This window comes from Chlorocebus sabaeus, chromosome 21 (genome assembly GCF_047675955.1).
Source record: "Chlorocebus sabaeus isolate Y175 chromosome 21, mChlSab1.0.hap1, whole genome shotgun sequence".
Taxonomy (NCBI): Eukaryota; Metazoa; Chordata; class Mammalia; order Primates; family Cercopithecidae; genus Chlorocebus; species Chlorocebus sabaeus.
This window is the reverse complement of record NC_132924.1, coordinates 98,554,458-98,575,297: the sequence shown is the minus strand read 5'-3', so window position 1 is coordinate 98,575,297 and position 20,840 is coordinate 98,554,458. Positions and strand designations below refer to the sequence as shown.

The window sequence follows — 20,840 nt, the reverse complement described above, 5'->3', positions numbered from 1 at the left end:
CCTACACCCTCTCTGAAATGAATTTGCATAAGAATTGTTTATGGTAATGCATCTTGATGGGGCAGCTGGGTTGTTATGAAATTCTCGGGAACCCAGCCCAGCTCTAGGACTCACCCTTGAGCATAAAGGCAATGTTGGACACACTGGACACTAAAATCCAGCACCCCGGACCCCTTTCTTTGCGGTCAAGAAAGGCGGGAAAAGGGGTGCAGGACTGCTACATTGGTGAGTGTAACTAATCCAATAAGCAGAGGTCCATGGGTGGTTACTCATCCTGGAAAGGAATAAGCATTAGGACCATAGAGGACGCTGTAGGACTAATGCTTATCACAAAATGACTAGGGGTGCTGGCATCCCTATGTTCTTTTTTCAGATAGGAAATGTTCCCCCCAAGGCAAAAATGCCCTTAAGATGTATTCTAGAGAATAGGAACCAATTTGACCCTCAGACAGGGGGGTCTAAGAAAGAAATGACATATTCTTTTGCAGAACCACCTGGCCACTATATCCTCTTCAAGGGGGAGAAACCTGGCCCCCCTGCGGGAGGTGTAAATTATAACACCATCATACAGCTAGACCTCTTTTGTAGAAAAGAAGGCAAATGGAGTGAAGTGCCATATGTACAAACTTTCTTTTCATTAAGAGACAACTCGCAATTACGTAAAAAGTGTGATTTATGCCCTGCAGGAAGTCCTCAGAGTCTACCTCCCTACCCCAGCGTCCGCCTGACTCCTTCCCCAACTAATAAGGATCCCCTTTCAACCCAAACAGTCCAAAAGGAGAGAGACAAAGGGATGAACAATGAACCAGAGAGTGCCAATATTCCCCGATTATGCCACCTCCAAGCAGTGGGAGGAGGAGGATTCGGCCCAGCCAGAGTGCATATACTGTTTTCTCTCTCAGATTTAAAGCATATTAAAATAGATCCAGGTAAATTCTCAGATAACCTTGATGGCTCTACTGATGTTTTACAAGGGTTAGGACAATCCTTTGATCTGACATGGAGAGATATAATGTTACTGCTAGATCAGACACTAACCCCAAATGAGAGAAGTGCCACCATAACTGCAGCCCGAGAGTTTGGCGATCTCTGGTATCTCAGTCAGGTCAATGATAGGATGACAACAGAGGAAAAAGAATGATTCCCCACAGGCCAGCAGGGAGTTCCCAGTGTAGACCCTCATTGGGACACAGAATCAGAACATGGAGATTGCTGCTGCAGACATTTGCTAACTTGCGTGGTAGAAGGACTAAGGAAAACTAGGAAGAAGCCTATGAATCATTTAATGATGTCCACTATAACACAGGGAAAAGAAGAAAATCCTACTGCCTTTCTGGAGACACTAAGGGAGGCACTGAGGAAGCATACCTGCCTGTCACCTGACTCTATTGAAGGCCAATTAATCTTAAAGGATAAGTTTATCACTAAGTCAGCTACACACATTAGAAAAAAAACTTCAAAAGTCTGCCTTAGGCTTGGAGCAAAATTTAGAAACCCTATTGAACTTGACAACCTCAGTTGTTTATAATAGAGATCAGGAGGAGCAAGGGGAATGGGACAAACGGAATAAAACAAAAGTCCACTGCTTTAGTCATGGACCTCTGGCAAGCGGACTTTGAAGACTCTGGAAAAGGGAAAATCTGGGCAAATTGAATGCCTAATAGGGCTTGCTTCCAGTGCGGCCTACAAGGACACTAAAAAAGATTGTCCAAGTAGAAATAAGGTTCCCCCTCGTCCATGCCCCTTATGTCAAGGGAATCACTGGAAGGCCCACTGCCCCACGGGATGAAGGTCCTCTGAGTCAGAAGCCACTAACCATATGATCCAGCAGCAGGACTGAGGGTGCCCAGGGCAAGTACCAGCCCATGCCATCACCCTCACAGAGCCCCAGGTGTGCTTGACCATTGAGGGCCAGGAGGCTAGCTGTCTCCTGGACACTGGCGTGGCCTTCTCAATCTTACTCTCCTGTCCCAGACAACTGTCTTCCAGATCTGTCACTATCCCAGGGGTCCTAGGACAGCCAGTCACTACATACTTCTCCCAGCCACTAAGTTGTGACTGGGGAGCTTTACTCTTTTCACATGCTTTTCTAATTATGCCTGAAAGCCCCACTCCCTTGTTATGGAGGGACATTCTAGCAAAAGCAAGGACCACTATACACCTGAATATAGGACAAGGAACACCCATTGTTGTCCCCTGCTTGAGGAAGGAATTAATCCTGAAGTCTGGGCAACAGAAGGACAATATGGATAAGCAAAGAATGCCCATTCTGTTCAAGTTAAACTAAAAGATTTCTCCACCTCCTTTTCCTACCAAAGGCAGTACCCACTTAGACTCGAGGCCCAACAAGGACTCCAAAAGATTGTTAAGGACCTAAAAGCCCAAGGCCTGGTAAAACCATGCAATAGCCCCTGCAATACTCCAATTTTAGGAGTACAGAAACTCAAAGGACAGTGGAGGTTAGTGTAAGATCTCAGGATTATCAGTAAGGCCATTGTCCCTCTATACCCAGCTGTACCTAACCTTGATACTCTGCTTTCCCAAATACTGGAGGAAGCACAGTGGTTTACAGTCCTGGACCTTACGGATACCTTTCTCTGCATCCCTGTACATCCTGCCTCTCAATTCTTGTTTGTCTTTGAAGATCCTTCAAACCCAACATCTCAGCTCACCTGGACTGTTTTACCCCAAGGGTTCAGGGATAGCCCCCATCTCTTTGGCCAGGCATTAGCCCAAGACTTGAGCCAAATCTCATACCTGGACACTCTTGTCCTTCGGCACATGGATGATTTACTTTTAGCTGCCCATTCAGAAGTCTTATGCCATCAGGCCACTAAAATGCTCTTACATTTCCTTGCTACCTGTGGCTACAAGGTTTCCAAACCAAAGGTTCAGCTCTGATCACAGCAGGTTAAATACTTAGGGCTAAAATTATCCAAAGGCACCAAGGCCCTCAGTGAGGAATGTATCCAGACTATACTGGCTTATTCTCATCCCAAAACTCTAAAGCAACTAAGAAAATCCCTTGGCATCACAGGTTTCTGCTGAATATGGATTCCCAGGCATGGCGAAATAGCCAGACCATTATATACGCTAATTAAGGAAACTCAGAAAGCCAATACCCATTTAGTATGATGGACACCTGAAGCAGAAGAAGCTTTCCAGGCCCTAAAGAAGGCCCTAACCCAAGCCCCAGTGTTAAGTTTGCCAATGGGGCAAGACTTTTCTTTATATGTCACAGAAAAAAAAACAGGAATAGCTCTAGGGGTCCTTACACAGGTCCGAGGGATGAGCTTGCAACCTGTGACATACGTGAGTAAGGAAATTTATGTAGTGGCAAAGGGTTGGCCTCACTGTTTATGGGTAGTGGCTACAGTAGCAGGCTTAGTATCTGAAGTAGTTAAACTAATACAGAGAAGAGATCTTACTGTGTGGACATCTCATGATGTGAATGGCATACTCATTGCTAAAGGAGACTGTGGCTGTCAGACAACTGCTTAAATATCAGGCTCTATTACTTGAAGGGCCAGTGCTGCGACTGCACACTTGTGCAACTCTTAACCCAGCTACATTTCTTCCAGACAATGAAGAAAAGATAGAACATAACTGTCAACAAGTAATTACTCAAACCTACGCCACTCGAGGGGACCTTTTAGAGGTTCCCTTAACTGATCTCGACCTCAACTTGTATACTGATGGAAGTTCCTTTGTAGAAAAAGGACTTCAAAAAGTGGAGTATGCAGTGGTCAGTGATAATGGAATACTTGAAAGTAATCCCCTCACTCCAAGAACTGGTGCTCAACTGGCAGAACTAATAGCCTTCACTCGGGCCCTAGAATTAGGAGAAGGAAAAAGGTTAAATATATATCCAGACTTTAAGTGTGTTTACCTTATCCTCCACGCTCATGCAGCAACATGGAGAGAAAGGGAATTCCTAACTTCCGAGGGAGCACCTATCAAACATCAGGAACCCACCAGGAAATTATTATTGGCTGTAGAGAAACCTAAAGAGGTGGCAGTCTTACACTGCTGGGGGCATCAGAAAGGAAAAGCGAGGGAAATAGAAAAGAACCACCAAGCGGATATTGAAGCCAAAAGAGCCACAAGGCGGGACCTCCATTAGAAATGCTTAGAGAAGGACCCCTAGTATGGGGTAATCTCCTCCGGGAAACCAAGCCCCAGTACTCAACAGAAGAAATAGAATGGGGAACCTCACGAGGACATACTTTCTTCCCTTCAGGATGGCTAGCCACCGAAGAAGGAAAAATACTTCTGCCTGCAGCTAACCAATGGAAATTACTTAAAACCCTTCACCAAACCTTTCACTTAGGCATTGATAGCACACATCAGATGGCCAAATCATTATTTATTGGACCAGGCCTTTTCAAAACTATCAAGCAGATAGTCAGGGCCTGTGAAGTGTGCCAAAGAAGTAATCCCCTGCCTTATCACCAAGCTCCTTCAGAAGAACAAAGAACAGGTCATTACCCAGGAGAAGACTGGCAACTAGATTTTGCCCACATGCCCAAATCTCAGGGATTTCAGTATCTACTAGTTTGGGTAGATACTTTCACTGATTGGGCAGAGGCCTTCCCCTGTAGGACAGAAAAGGCCCAGGAGTTAATAAAGGCACTAGTTCATGAAATAATTCCCAGATTCGGACTTCCTCGAGGCTTACAGAGTGGCAATGACCCTGCTTTCAAGGCTATGGTAACCCAGGGAGTATCCCAGGTGTTAGGTATACAATATCACTTACACTGTGTCTGGAGGCCACCATCCTCAGGAAAAGTCGAGAAAATGAATGAAACACTCAAACGACATCTGCAAAAGTTAACCCGGGAGACCCACCTCTTATGGCCTGCTCTGTTGTCTATAGCCTTGCTAAGAATCCGAAACTCTCCCCAAAAAGCAGGACTTAGCCCATACGAAATGCTGTATGGACGGCCCTTCCTAACCAATGACCTTGTACTTGACCGAGAGATGGCCAACTTAGTTGCAGACATCACCTCCTTAGCCAAATATCAACAAGTTCTTAAAACATTACAAGAAGCCTGTCCCCGAGAAGAGGGAAAGGAATTATTCCACCCTACTGACATGGTATTAGTCAAGTCCCTTTCCTCTAATTACCCATCCCTAGATACATCCTGGGAAGGACCCTACCCAGTCATTTTATCTACCCCAACCTCAGTTAAAGTGGCTGGAGTGGAGTCTTGGATACATCACAATCAAGTCAAATCTTAGATATTGCCAAAGGAACCCGAAAATTCAGGAGACAATGCTAGCTATTCCTGTGAATCTCTAGAGGATCTGCGCCTGCTCTTCAAGCAACAACTATGAGGAAAATAACTAAAATTGTAAATCCCCATGGCCCTCCCTTATCTTATTTTTCTCTTTACTGTTCTCTTACCTCCTTTCAGTCTCACTGCACTCCCTCCATGCCACTGTACAACCAGTAGCTCCCCTTACCAAGAGTTTCTATGTAGAATGCAGTGTCCTGGAAATATTGATGCCCCATCGCATAGTTTATCTAAGGGAACCACCACCTTCACTGCCCACACCCATTTGCCCCACAAGTGCTATAACTCTGCCACTCTTTGCATGCATGCAAATACTCATTATTGGACAGGGAAAATGATTAATTCTAGTTGTCCTGGAGGACTTGGAGCCACTGTCTGTTGGATTTACTTCACTCATACTGGTATGTCTGATGGGGGTAGAATTCAAGATCAGGCAAGAGAAAAACACATAAAGGAAGTAATCTCCCAACTGACCCGGTACATAGCACCCCAGCCCCTACAAAGAACTAGATCTCTCAAAATTGCATGAAACCCTCCGTACCGATACTCTCCTGATAAGCCTAATTAATACCACCCTCACTGGGATCCATGAAGTCTCAGCCCAAAGCCCTACTAACTGTTGGCCCCCTGAACTTCAGGCCATACATTTCAATCCCTGTACCTGAACAATGGAACAACTTCAGCACAGAAATGAACACCACTTCCATATTAGTAGGACCTCTTGTTTTCAATCTGGAAATAATCCATACCTCAAACCTCACCTGTGCAAAATTTAGCAATACTATAGACACAATCAACTCTCAATGCATCAGGTGGGTAACTCCTCCCACATGAATAGTCTGCCTACCCTCAGGAATACTTTTTGTCTTTAGTACCTCAGCCTATCATTGTTTGAATGGCTCTTCAGAATTTATGTACTTCCTCTCATTCTTAGTGCCCCCTATGACCGTCTATACTGAACAAGATGTATACAGTCATGTTGTACCCAAGCCCCACAACAAAAAAGTACCAATTCTTCCTTCTGTTATTGGAGCAGGAGTGCTAGGCACACTAGGTACTGACATTGGTGGTATCACAACCTCTACTCAGTTCTACTACAAACTGTCTCAAGAACTAAATGGTGACATGGAAAGGGTCGCCAACTCCCTGGTCACCTTGCAAGATCAACTTAACTCCCTAGCAGCAGCAGTCCTTCAAAATAGAAGAGCTTTAGACTTGCTAACCGCCAAAAGCATGAATCTTTATTTTTTAGCAGAAGAATGCTGTTATTATGTTAATCAGTCCAGAATCGTCACTGAGAAAGTTAAAGAAATTTGAGATACAATACAACACAGAACAGAAGAGCTTCAAAACACCGGACCCTGGGGCCTCCTCAGCCAATGGATGCCCTGGATTCTCCCCTCTTAGGACCTATAGTAGCTATAATATTATTACTCCTGTTTGGACCCTGTATCTTTAACCTCCTTGTGAAATTTGTATCTTCCAGAATCGAAGCTGTAAAGCTATAAATCATTCTTTGAATGGAGCCCCAGATGCAATCCATGACTAAGATCTACTGCGGACCCCTGGTCCAGCCTGCTAGCCCATGCTCTGATGTTACTGACATCAAAGGCACCCCTCCTGAGAAAATCTCAACTGCACAACCCCTACTATGTCCCAATTCAGCAGGAAGCAGTTAGAACGGTGGTCAGCCAACCTCCCCAACAGCACTTAGGTTTTCCTGTTGAGAGGTGGGACTGAGAGACAGGACTAGTTGGATTTCCTAGGCTGACTAAGAATCCCTAAGCCTAGCTGGGAAGGTGACCACTTCTGTTTTTAAACATGGGGCTTGCAATTTAGCTCACACCCAACCAATCAGGTAGTAAAGAGAGCTCACTAAAAAGCTAATTAGGCAAAAACAGGAGGTAAATAAGTAGCCAATCATCTGTTGCCTGAGAGCACAGAGGGAAGGACAATGATCGGGATACAAACCCAGGCATTCGAATCGGTAACGGCTACCCTCTTTGAGTCCCCTCTCTTTGTATGGGAGCTCTATTTTCACTCTATTATATCTTGCAACTGCACTCTCTTCTGGTCTGTGTTTGTTACGGCTCAAGCTGAGCTTTTGCTTGCCATCCACCACTGCTGTTTGCTGCCGTCGCAGATTCACCGCTGACTTCCATCCCTGCAGATCCGGCAGGGTGTCCACTGTGCTCCTGATCCAGCGAGGCACCCATTGCCACTCCTGTTTGGGTTAAAGGCTTACCATTGTTCCTGCATGGCTAAGTGCCCAGGCTCATCCTAATTGAATTGAACACTAGTCACTGGGTTCCATGGTTCTCTTCCGTGACCCACGGCTTCTAATAGAGCTATAACACTCAACGCATGGCCAAGATTCCATTCCTTGGAATTTGTGAGGCCAAGAATGCCAGGTCAGAGAATACGAGGCTTGTCACCATCTTGGAAGTGGCCCACCACCATTTTGGAAGCTGCCCACCACCATCTTGGGAGATCTGGGAGCAAGGACCCCGGTAACACAACTAGTTTAGTAATCTTCTATCTGTCTGTCTATGTAGTTACATATGTGTTGTGTGTAATACTTACATAAAAGAGCTCTAACTAATTGACTTAAACAAAAATAAGCACTTAAGTCAAATGTTTAGAAAGAAAAAATAAAACTGTGATGTCTTTTAGTTCATGTAACTTTAGTAATCTTTGAGAAATAAAAACAGCTTTAAAGATTATTGGCAAGATAAAACATTTGGTCTAAATTATGCAGGTTAGATATTAGGTTTGCTAAATGCTTTAAGGTCATAAAATTATTTTACTTTTAAAAATTGTTTAATTTATTTTGGAGCATGAGTTTCTAAATAAGGTCTAGAGACATGTGGAATTTGCCATGCTCACTAGTTATGCAAGGAGGGTTATAAAGAGAAGAAATTTTATATAGGAATGAATCCTATATGATAAAATTTTTCCTAAAGTAAAATGACTGATTGTTTAAAAATAGATATGTTTACAGAAATTCAGAAATCCCAACAATGTATTAGATCATCTGTGTAAGTCAAGAAAGAATTTATGAATGGGAATTTATGCAAAAAAGTTGAAAAAATTGTACAATTTAAAGATGATTAGGCCTCCTAAATGTCTCATAAAATGCCACTGTGACTCTTAACTGTACAACTTCCCTGCTTTACAGCTAGGTAAGGCCTGAGACACGTGGAGTGAGATACTAGAAAGAGTCAGACCTTATCTGCATTTCTGTCTGGGTCCTAGGCTCCACACCTAGTACATAATTAAAATTCCAAACTTGCCAAGGTTTTCACCAAAAGTAAAAGTCGCTAAAAGTTAACATTGGAGCAAGTGGTATTATTTGTTTTTTCTGTAAATTGAACATCAGAATAAAAGCACAACAGTTTTTCTTAGAGCCTTAATCTGCTCTTTAACAAAAATTGTAAAGGGTTATAAAAGGTTTATAAAATCCTTACCTTATGATCAAACTGATTAAGATCATAAACATTTGTCTATAAGGTTTTATTAAGAATTGGACTTAACATCAATTATGCTCTAATGGATCAGTGACATTTGACTTATTTGGTTTAAAAATCATGGGAAGTACTGTAAAAATAAAAATAATGTTTAATCTTTAGGTTATGGTTTTGTGAATGATATTGATATACGTTCCAAAATTGTGTGGGATTTCTAAAATTCTAATATGTTTGAGTATATGCTATCAAACATAATTAAGGTTATTATGTTACTTGATTGTAGCCCACAGAAATAACCAAATTTCCTTGTTAATTGTGTTTTTAACTATAAGTATTTAAAGTCATTTTCACAGTTAATTGCTTAATGCTAATGCAGTTTCTGAAAACTTCACAAGCATGCAAAATCCTAGAATATGTCATCTTTTAAAAGGTTCATGAAAGGATGGAAAGGACCCTGAAAAACATTCTTGAATACAGTTTTCTAATAACTTCAAAATCATATAATGGGTAAAAATTTCCCATGAATTTCCCAATTCCCCAAGAGTTGGACTGGGTAAAACTTACTGAAACTATAATAAAAAGACGAGTGGTTGATAAAACTGCTAACCCAAGTATGCCAGATTATCATGCCAAATCAGCCAATATTAAAATCGTTTAGATATACAATTTAAATGAACTCCACAGTCTAAGTCAAATTATCTATTATAACCCATCAGTTTTCAGTGCTAAAGAACCTAAATTGGAGAAACAACTAGGATTCGAGAAGGACATACGTCCAATATTAAGCATGAACTCATGGATAACCAGGAAGTCTACCTTGTCCTTCCTGAGTCCTTAAAGGTTTTGTTATTAAAGGTTCTGCACTCCATGACTCATCATGAAAAAGATAAAATAATCCAAATTGGATATATTGATGTGGTGACTTATAAATTGTGGAAATAGTTTAAACCAATGTTTGGTTCCATATTCCTGGGAAGACAATCAAATTTTCATGTACATTTGGCTACCTGATGGGTCATTTAAACTTTTATAAAAAAATTTCATTCAGTCTTCATTTTCAAGGCATGTTTTCTGGTTGTATAAAAACTTTCCCATACAAAAGAGCTGATGTTGTAACAGTAGATTATTATGCTACTGTATATTTTCACCAGGTAAAGAAAGCTTTCTATTGTTCATTGAGGATAAACCCTTGGCAGTCTAGAACCTGAAGACTGGATCTTCTGAGAACATCAGAGAAAGACTGTCTTTGCCATCCACATTGTAGCAAAACTTTGGAAGCTTGAACTTTGGGTTCATAATCTCACAACTGGGAAGGGTTCCTCCACACTCTTGGAACTGTACACCCATGGAAACACTTAAGGTAAAACTAACCTGTGAAGTCTTCCCTCAGAAGAAGATGGCATCCTTGATGTAAACAGCTTTTCCCAATATCACGGATCAAGACTTTTCTACTATCACGAGACTCTTATCTCTGAATATTGCTTATGCCTCTATGAACAATATAAGTGGAAAAGGGGTCTGTTATGTACACTTATGGGGTATACTTTTATTTGTGAAGTTTTCAGCCAGCCTTATACATGGATAACCTTATACTTTGATAGATAAAAGAAGGCGGCCCAAAGTAGGTGAAAAATTTTAATGGTTCGTATGTTGCCTCATAATCAGTCAGAAACAGAACATTGATTCACTCCTTGTAACACGCATCACAGGTTAAAGAAAACATTGCCAGGAGGCCTTCACTCTTCTAGGAGGACACCATTTATTATATCATTTTTTCCATGGTTTAGAATAAAAGAGGCAATAATTAGAAATGTATCCCTCGTAATGGGCTCTACAGCAGACTTTACTGTAAAGGCTATGGTTACACAACCGACTTTAAATTTTCCTGTGACAGTTATGCTAAATAATAGAATTAGCTAAAGAGAAAAGTACCTGTGCAGCTGCTGGCACCTGTGGCCTATGGAGAAATACATCAAATGTCGATTACGAAAATTTCGTTGTAGAGGATTAATGAAAAGACTACTTAGTCAAGCAAGTAGACTCTTCATTTAGCTCATTTTTAAATCTACTTAATATTAGATAGTTTGGCTTACAGGGACATTGGGTGTGGGTAAGGAGCATACTCCAAATTATTATTATCCTCAGTAATTATCATAATAGTCTCCCCGGTGCACTGTATTCTCTCAAAGGTTTTAAATGTTTGTATACAGCCATCTCTAGATTGTCAATGGTCTCTCTTCAAATGGAATGACAAAACCTGAAAGAAATTTGCTGCCATGAGGCCACTATAACCTATGAATGACACAGTGAGACAGGAAAACCAAAATGATGGTAATTGAGAGTGGCGCTAAGGCCTTAAGCTTTGGTCACTTTCTCACTTAAGTGAGAACCTGTCCAAAAAGGAGGAATTTTTTAAAACAAAATTATGAGCGGCCATTGTTTTGGACTGAGCTCAAGCACTAGGCCACAACAGGCCAAACCAAACAAAATAGAGTTACTCGTGCTAAATGTGACAATCAAACTAAGACTTTAAGAAAACACATAGATCCTAGAACAGACCAGGTTTTGTTTTTCTCCTGTAGACAGAACATTCCAGCATAAAGAGGTACCCTCTTCTCAGTCCTTGTTCCCTCCTTAAAAAACCCACTGTTCTACTATTTCCCAGTGGGTTTCAAGACCATATAAGTACATTTACGATGGTGATAGTAACATCAGTGACTAAGGTTTTGGTCAATCACTCAAAATGGAGAAAATGGCCAAAAAGGGGGAATTGTTCTAGCAAACTAAAGATGGCCTGAGAAGAATTCTATACTCCTATATTTGGGTCCTTGTGGATGAACCTAGCTTAATAGACAGACAAAATTCAAAATCTAACTTAGAAGTATACACGTGTAATAATAGTTAAGTCTTGGCCAATCCCAGCTGCCACATTTCAACCATTGATAGCCTGCTGAGTGTTCAGACTGCATTCAAATAAGGCATACAGGTAGCTGTAACCAATCAGCCATTCTGTACCTCTCTTCCAACTTCTATACATCATTCCTTATTGTTTTGTCTATACATCTTCTTCCACCATGTGGCTATGCTGGAGTTTCTGTGAATCTGCTGTGATTCTGGGGCTGCCCAATTTGCAAATTGTTCACCGCTCAATTAAACTCCTTTAAATGTAATTCGGCTGAAGTTTTTATTTTATCACAAGGCTTAGTGTTTACCAACCCACAGGTGTCTCTGTTGGTGTACTGCTGAAATTTGCAGTTAGAGTTGAGAAAATTTGTTAAATATTTCTTACTTTGTTTATAATGAACATGTTGGTAATCCTTGAAACAAAATAGACTCAGGTGTTTCCTCTTTCTTTGCTCCACCCTCCTTCATTTTAAGGTAGTTTTCCTCTTAAGACAGATTCTTAAAAATCTACTAGTAGATATTCATCCCACTATTATTCAGTTCCTTTCACTAAACCATTGCTAGTGAATGTTTGTCCTAACCACTAATATTAGTCACCGACTTCTCATATAGTTATTTATTTTATTCAAGTACCAATAAAACTCCAATTTATATTCCTCAATAAAGCACAAAAAAACACTAGGTCATAGTCTTGCTTCTCTCATACAAACAGGTATAGAAAAATCTATGATTCTTTAAATTATACTGATCTTCCATACATTACTTCCAGATCTAACATCTCTAATACTTTCTTAATTTAGTAACTTTTTTATGCCTTCTTTTTATTAGAAACTGAGAAACAGAGGAAATGACTTAAAAGTACCTGGGAAATCATAGAGCTGAATAGAGTATGATTTGCTTTCTTGAAATTTATAATTTTGATGCCTTTTCTCCCCTCTGAACTCTAATCTTTAAAAAATATATGTGAATGTGAGTGAGTTATTTATTTCACAAGTAGCAGTAGATTCTTCATCTTCCCTGAGAAGTTATGGATTCTAACTTTCATGATTCATTTTTATATCTGATCAGAAGCAACCTACATTTGACAGCAGTCCACTCAGACCTAGAGAAATAAAAACTGAAGAGGTTTGTAATCATTACAACGTAAATAAATATTATGAAGGTAACTTATGCTATCTTTGGTTATAAACAGTGACTACATTTAAGGATTGATTAAAATTTCATGATTGCTCACTCATTAGAAACTTGCTTAGAAGAAGTTTCTCTCTAATTGGAAGCTATTATGAGCTAAGAAAAAACAACAATAAGAAATCTTGTCTCTGAGAAGTTTGGAGATTGACATAAAGATTATAAGAATGAAATAGTTTCGCCAATATTTTCATCCATTGCATTTGAGCAAATTAAAAAATGACTGCAGTGTAACTCAAAGGTTCCATGTGGAAACTCAAAACTTCATATACATGTTGAAGAATTTTAGAAAATCATGATATATTGGTGATAGAAATAAAGTATAAAAATTTAATTTTTACCCTAAGATAATTGGGTGAGCAAAGATTCTTGAGTGGAAAAACAAGGTTTTGCAAAAATCACAAGAAAATAGTAACTTAACAGCATTGGTTAAAGATATTTATGTGCTCCAGGTAAACACAGCATTACTTTTCTCTCCACTCTTTTTATTTCTTATCTTTTATAACATTATATTTCCATTGTTTGTTTGATTCATTTAATTATTCATTCATTCATTCATTTATTGATAACTATAGAACTATAAAAATCCAAGAGGCCAATAATACTGTCTGTCAGTATATACCCAACAAAATGCCCTTCTAATAAGGTATGCATGTTTAGTATTTGATAAACGTGTCTATTACTTAACCAAATTGTACACTTCCAAGAAATAGACATCTGTGTGACAATAAGAAATTTATATTAAAGATAAGACAAAATGATTTCTATTATACATGTAGTTCTAAGTAAGTGAATAATGCTCCAAGCCTGTAGTTTCAGTGTCCACTTATAAAAATACATCAAGAGTAGAGATAGTCATCTCCATGTAAGGGGTAATTTTCTAAGTATTCAGGAAGAATAATTAGCTATTTTTGGGTTGTTGAAAAAAATTCAGATTGGGATTACTGAAAGTTCTGTATTCTACGTCAAAATAGACTTCTAGTCAAAACAATCAGATGGCAAAACAGATTGCAAGTAAATTAATATAATCTACAGCTGTAAAGATAAACAATAATAAAGTAAGTCAATATTTTCAAAGTAAGTCAGTACTACAGAATAGAAGAGTATACATATTTTTATATGAAATAGCATTCCAGCTCTAACGATTGACTTCTTGTTTATAGAGAGTTTCTCTAATGTATTTAATCACACAATGGAGGCAAGGAAATATTTTTGTTTAATCCATTGATTTTTAACATGAATAAAGTCATTTTAAAATTAAGTTATTTCTTTAATATCTAAAAAAGCAAGAGATTAGTATGTCTTTCCACAAAAATATCGGCAAGACAAAAATACTATTGATTGTCTAATTACTGACTGAATAATCCTTAAATTTTGAATGAAATCAAGAATTATAGTTGCAAGATCAGAGGCATTGCAATGCAATAGATTGTAAAAATGTGTTATTTTGGAGAAGACTTAATTCAAAGTTAAGTAAATCTCTGAATGAAAATGCTAGGATGAGTTATTTCCGTGAGTTTCGTGAGGATACCAATTGCCAGGCTTAATTCTCTTATTATTTTTATAAGTCACTGTTCCTTTGTGCTGATAGACAATAAATTTCCCATTCTGTAGTCTTCTTATCTACAACATTAAAACCTATCTATTCTCATTTGTTTTATCATCCCTATAGTAGCCATGCAAAAAGGGACTAAAGTCCATTTCTATTTAATCTATCTTGCTGTAAAAACAAACGCTTGCTTGACAAGCAACCTAGACTGTTATCTCTTGCAGACACTATAAAATCCCCGTACTTAGCAGCTTGCAGGGATCAGAATAGAAATATCATACAACAAATTACATGTTTGTAGGAAGATGAGTTTCAATTATAATAAATGTAATGTCTACCACCTAAGACACAGAATATTAACAGAAAACTATGACTCAAGGGAACAATACATAGGAATCAGTGTATAACAACAGCCATAAAATATAATAAGTATTATTATGAAAAAGAACAAAGTGACATCTTTTAAATTAAGGATTTTACAGTGCTATCAAATCAAGATATTCGGTTCTTATTTTAATTCTATGGTAGAGGAATTCCTTATCCTAATTGTTATAAATAATATTTAATGATAATTACTTACAAACAACGATTCGGCTTTATATGTATTTATGTAATTACACATTAAGTGATTAATAAATATAATTATTAATTAAGTGATGAGTTATCTCTCTGATGAGGGCAATAAAGAGACCACAAATACCAAACTGTAGAACTATGAAATAGTATATAAAATACATATATTTTTTATAAATGCCTTAATAACCAAGACTAGCTCATTTTTGGTGAGCTGTTTTCCTTTCAGTATGTTTTTAGTTCTAATAATGCCTTATGGAACCTATGGGGGCAATGGTAAGGCATGGGAAATAAAATTCTTGACCTACTAACAAAGTCTTACGTTAAGGAATAAACTACTAATTTGCTCATCAGACATGGCTGTGGGCATCAGATAGAAAGACCCTGCTTGCAACACATAGGTGAAATATTCATCCCCATTGGTGACTCAAAAGCATGGTTTCAGAGGTTCTGGACAAAATAATAAATCATCATGCATCATGACATTTTGAAATTAAAAAGTAAAAGATATGTGCACTATTTCTTAAATTAATGTAAAATGTTCATAGCTTTTTTGAGATCAAATTCTTATTACATTTTATTAACTTATCTAATAATATGTGAGAGTTGAATGCTTGTCCTTTGCTAAGTTATAATAAAAGGACATTTTAAAACTGTACATCAGACATGCTTTTTCTATACCATGTAAGTTAGTATAGTTCATCTTAACTATATAAGGATAATATAATTTAAAGAGCTGAACTTTTGTTCTTCATGATCATTTCACTGATTTAGAAAAAATAGCTTAGAAGAAGACTGGGGAATCTGTGATACACTGATGACTATGTGAAATATATTGTGCTATATGGATTCCTTTGGGCGAAATTATCAATTAGATTATTTTAACAATTTAAGAAGCATTGATTTTTCCCTAATATAAACTTAAAGAATTATGATTTTCTTATAATTAAATCTTACTTACAAAAGCAATTCCATCTTTCTCTGTTTCAGAAAGAGACATAAAATTAGCTATTTCTTACAAACCTGTTTGTGTACGTCTGTGCATGTGTGCAAATAGGGAGGGATGAGGGAGGGAAGGAAAGGGAGAGAGAGAAAGAAAAACGTTGTATCACCATGACATTTTGTTTTCACTTACTCTAAAGGGAATTCTTCATCTGTTCTAGTATTTGGACTCAACTGATGCTAAGTTTTTGGTATATTGTATATAATGTTATTTGACACTCAAATATACAACATGTATGTGACACACAGAGCTCTCTCGCATCAGGTAACACTGGACTAATGATTACTGGCTCCTTGGTATTTGTTGAATGCAGTAGACTTTCTTCTTTGGAGCTCTTGAGCTTTTATGCCCATCCCTGTCTTTATCATGCTCTTCCCCAGGTTCCCTACTTTGCTCTTTTACTCTTATTACTGAATATCGTCTCTGAAGAAATGTCGTCTTATCAGTGAGACCTTGTCTGACTACCATTTCAGCATACCTTCCCCAACCCTTTATTCAGTAGCTCCTTTATCTGTTTTGTCTTTTTCTACAGAACTTTCACCACTACAACCTTTGGATTTATGAACTATCTTCTTCCCACTGCAACACTAGTGTGTAATCTTCATAGAGGCAATGTTTTTTGAATGAAATGTCTTCACAACTCACAATAAAGTTTGGCAAACTACATAAGTATGTTTGAAAGAATGACTGAATTGTATTCAACTTATGCAATCAATTTTATTATTTTATCATCTCAGTTCATATGTGAAGAGTTATTCAACCTTCTCCATGTACCCTACATTTTACAAAACTCTTTGCTTATGCTTCAGCATGTTTGAGTCATTTGCTTCTTATCTCAGTTAGAGTCCTCTTCTTCATGGGCTCATTTCGGCAGTAGCATTTTCCTTTGAGCTTACTTCTCTTTTCCCTGAACTATAAGGCTTCATTTGCAGCTCTCTGCAAGCATTTCTGTCTTGTTTTCCTTGAAATGCTATCCTTTTCAACATCAATAAATTTACACTCAATTGTTGTCACAGTTCATTTGCTGCTGTCTCCCTGACATTTCAGCTATATTTCAAACTGTTTTGCTAATTTTCACTTTGCACTGTTTTTGCAATCATATGTAGATGAGGTGTGAGAAGATAAAGTGATAAGTGCATGGCTCAAGTGAAATCCTAGGGAAGCAGCAATTTGAATTCACATTACCATTTGACCATGTCTGTCACATTAGAGAACATTGGTTTCTAGAATTTTCATTCAATATTACAATCAATTTGGTTCTTCAGAAGCCAGTCTAGAGCACTCCAAATGTATTTTTTAATGTTACAATATATTGTGCACAAGGTCAAGCTGAGCAAAACTCAATAAATTCAATGATCCTTTCTGTTTCTTCTCTTTCCCATTACATTCTGTTCAATAAACTCTTTTTCCACTTTAACTCTGAAACCTCCTCTAAAGAACAGCACATGATGTTTGGAGTAGTTTCAATACATTCTTTTGGTTAATTTTAGAATTATTCTGTTTTCCTTAGCTTCTGGAATTTAGATTCAACTTTGACTAACATTGAAGATGACTGACAAGCTGGACCACACCCCAAAAGATTTCAAGACATTACTTCAGAAATATCACCATTTGATCTTTTCATTGCACTTTTTTTTTTCTCTTATTCACATCTGTGTAATTATTTTTCAAAGAGTTATTAAGTGGGTGCCATGAGTCTACATCTACAGATTTTTAAAAAGAGCAATATATCTGTAGCTCTCTCTTGTGCTATTAAGCAGTGGTCTTTAGCTTTGTAGCTGACTTCTAACTCTAAATGTTACTACATTTTCAAGATGTTTCTAAGTCAATTACTCCCTCACATACAACAAGCAACACACTGTCCAAAATTTGTAAAAATATCTTCTTGAGCAGTCTTTATTTTTATATGTATTCCAACAACTTTTAAGTGAGAATCACCCTGAGTCTCAGATTTTTATTTAATGACTAACAGAATTATGACTATGAGTATTTGTTCAGTTCACTTGCAAGTATTTCGAGGGTCTCCCCAATGTAAAGCAATATATTTAAGCTGCAAGGATGTAAAGAATGATTATACAGGATTTATGCTCCCAAAGAGCATAAGGAATAATTGGAAAGATAAGAGATTTTCAAAGAAAGAAAGAAAAAAAAAACAGGAAAAATTAAAGGTACAGTATGTAAAATGTCCAATAAGTGATAATACTGATAATACTAATAAGTGCTTTAGGAATTCACAGAAAGAGATCATGAAATGGCTGAAAACTCAAAATAATTTTCAAGTTACATGAGGGGCCAAGCAGAGTGAGAAGGACATCTTCAGGAAAGGGAATGGCCTGGCATAATTGTAAGAGTCAAGCTAAGTGAGTAGACTTGAAGGAGAGTTGCATTTGAATAAGCAGAAAGTAGCGAAGCAAGCATTGCAGGCAGATTGGGGAAAATGCAGTATGAAGACTATTTATAGTTTATTCAGAGGGTAATAGTTAGAATAGAAGGTTTCTATTAAGATAGCAATGAGATAAATCTGTAGAGATAGCCAGAACTACGTGTTTCTAGATTCTTATTGATTCTGTTTTACACCACCCGAAATCTTTTTAAAATAGAAATTAAGCCACATGTAATCACTGTTCCAAAGTCTACAGTTTTAGAGTACTTTTGAAACATACAAGGAGGATGTCTGTGTGAAGGGGCAGCCAGGCAACAGTGCCAATGCCCATGAGTGTGAGAAGAATGTTTACAATGAGGGGTGACCTGACGTGAGACGTAAGAGCTTAAACAGGGTGAGGAGGGTGTCAGTGCTGTAAAGGCAGCACATTAAACAGTAACAGGAGATTGTTTATATAGGATATAATTCAAGTAAACAACAATATATTAAGAGAATTAAAAGGTAAGATTTGTATGGCCAGAGAAGGGAGTTATAATTATGGAAATTTTTTAAATGAAATATTTGTTGCAGGAAAATGGATGCAAAGTCAAGGGATTTCTTTTTCAGTCTTTCTTCCTTCTTTCCTCCCTTCCTCTTTCTCTCCCATTTTTTCTTTCTCTCTCATCCAATAGTAATGAGGCACAGCCAATATATAGACTGGTCTTTAAATATTATTTCCCACTAAAAGAAGATAACCTGTATGGATATATGACTGATTAGATGACCGGGGCAGTATAAGATATACAAGTATAAGAAGAGCTTGCATTGAGTTTGAGCAGAATGAAAAAAAAGTGCTCAGAAAATGATGGAGACATGCCAAAAGCTCATGGGAGCTAGATTGAAAGGCTTTTCACTGACCAAATTTGGTGCAATTTGAGTATTAATACATATAATGATAGGAACATTATAAACCATTGAATAAAATGGAAAACCAAATGTTTTCATAAAATCAATTAACTATTTAAAAATTGATGAGCAATATAGTCAGCTCTCCATATCCATGGATTTTATATCTATAGATTCAACATATCAGTGATCAAAAATATTTGAAAAAAGATTGTTTTTCACCTGTATTGAATATATACTGACTTTGTTTGGCATTATTTTCTAAACAATATGGCATAACTACTATTTTTGTCGCATTTATATCAGGTATTATAAGTAATATATTAATAGATATGATTTAAAGTATACAAGAGGATGTTTGTAGATTATATGCAAATACTATGCCATTTTATATCAGGGACTTGAGCTTCCATGGATTTTGGTGTCTGCAGGAGGTCCTGGAACCATTTTTCTTAGATATTGAGTGATGATTGTATTTATATAGTTTCTAATACTGATTGATCACCAGGGTAAAATTAGTGACTTCACAGGAGAAAACCTGGAACATAACGCCTTATTTAAATGATGAAAGTGGTCACCATCAGTAATGGAACATGTCAAATTCAGGTACCAATTGGATGCAATAAGAAGAAAACATCGCTTCTATAATAATACTCCCTAGAATGCATAACCTGAATCTAATTATAACGAACATCCCATAAACCTAACGTAAGGGATGGTCTATAAAACAACAGGCATATAATTCTCAAATGTGTCAAAGTCATGAATGTCAAAGCAATACTGAGTTCAAGAGAAAAGAAGCCTAAAGACACATGACAACAAAAGACACAAAATTCTGAACTAGATTCTTTCCTTATACAGGACATTATTAGAGAATCTGGCAAAACTTCAATGAGGTATGAAATTTAGGTGGTAGTAATGTGTCAATGTTATTTTTCTTATTTTGATGCTTTGTATTGCGGTTATGTAGGAGAATGTCCTTTGTGTGTGTGTGTGTGTGTGTGTGTGTGAGTGAAATGCATACTAATATGTTTGTGATGGGAGGTCTTTGTTTGTGCAGCTACAGCAGAGTACCACAGACTGGGTAATTTATAAAGAACAGAAATTTAGGGCCGAGCACGGTGGCTCACGCCTGTAATCCCAGCACTTTGGTAGACCAAAATGGGTGGATCATGAGGTCAGGAGATCGAGACCATCCTGGATAACACTGTGAAACTTCGTCTCTACTAAAAATAGGAAAAAAAAAAAAAAAAAAATGTCAGGTGTGGTGGTGCCTGTGGCCCCAGCTACTCGGGAGGTGGAGGCAGGAGAATGGAACCCAGGAGGTGGAGCCTGTAGTGAGCCGAGATGGCACCACTGCACTCCACTCCAGCCTGGGCGACAGAGCAAGACTCCGTCTCAAAAAAAAAAAAAAAAAAAAAAAAAAAAAAAAAAAAAAAAAAGAAGAACAGGAATTTATTTTCTCTATTTTCTCACACTTCTGAAGACTGGGAAGTCCAAGATTAAGGTCCTAGCAGGTTTGGTTTTCTGGTGAGAACTGTTCTCTTCTTCCAAGATGGTTCCTGGATGCTGAGTCCTCTGGAGGGGAGAA

At 37.8% G+C, this 20,840-nt stretch overlaps 2 pseudogenes; both read left to right on the top strand.

The window, feature by feature from the left end:
- The first annotated feature begins 334 nt into the window (after positions 1–334).
- LOC140709597 (uncharacterized) lies at positions 335–1,473 on the top strand (annotated as a pseudogene).
- Positions 1,474–5,321: 3,848 nt separating this feature from the next.
- On the top strand, positions 5,322–6,976 carry LOC140709574 (syncytin-1-like; annotated as a pseudogene).
- Positions 6,977–20,840: the final 13,864 nt, after the last annotated feature.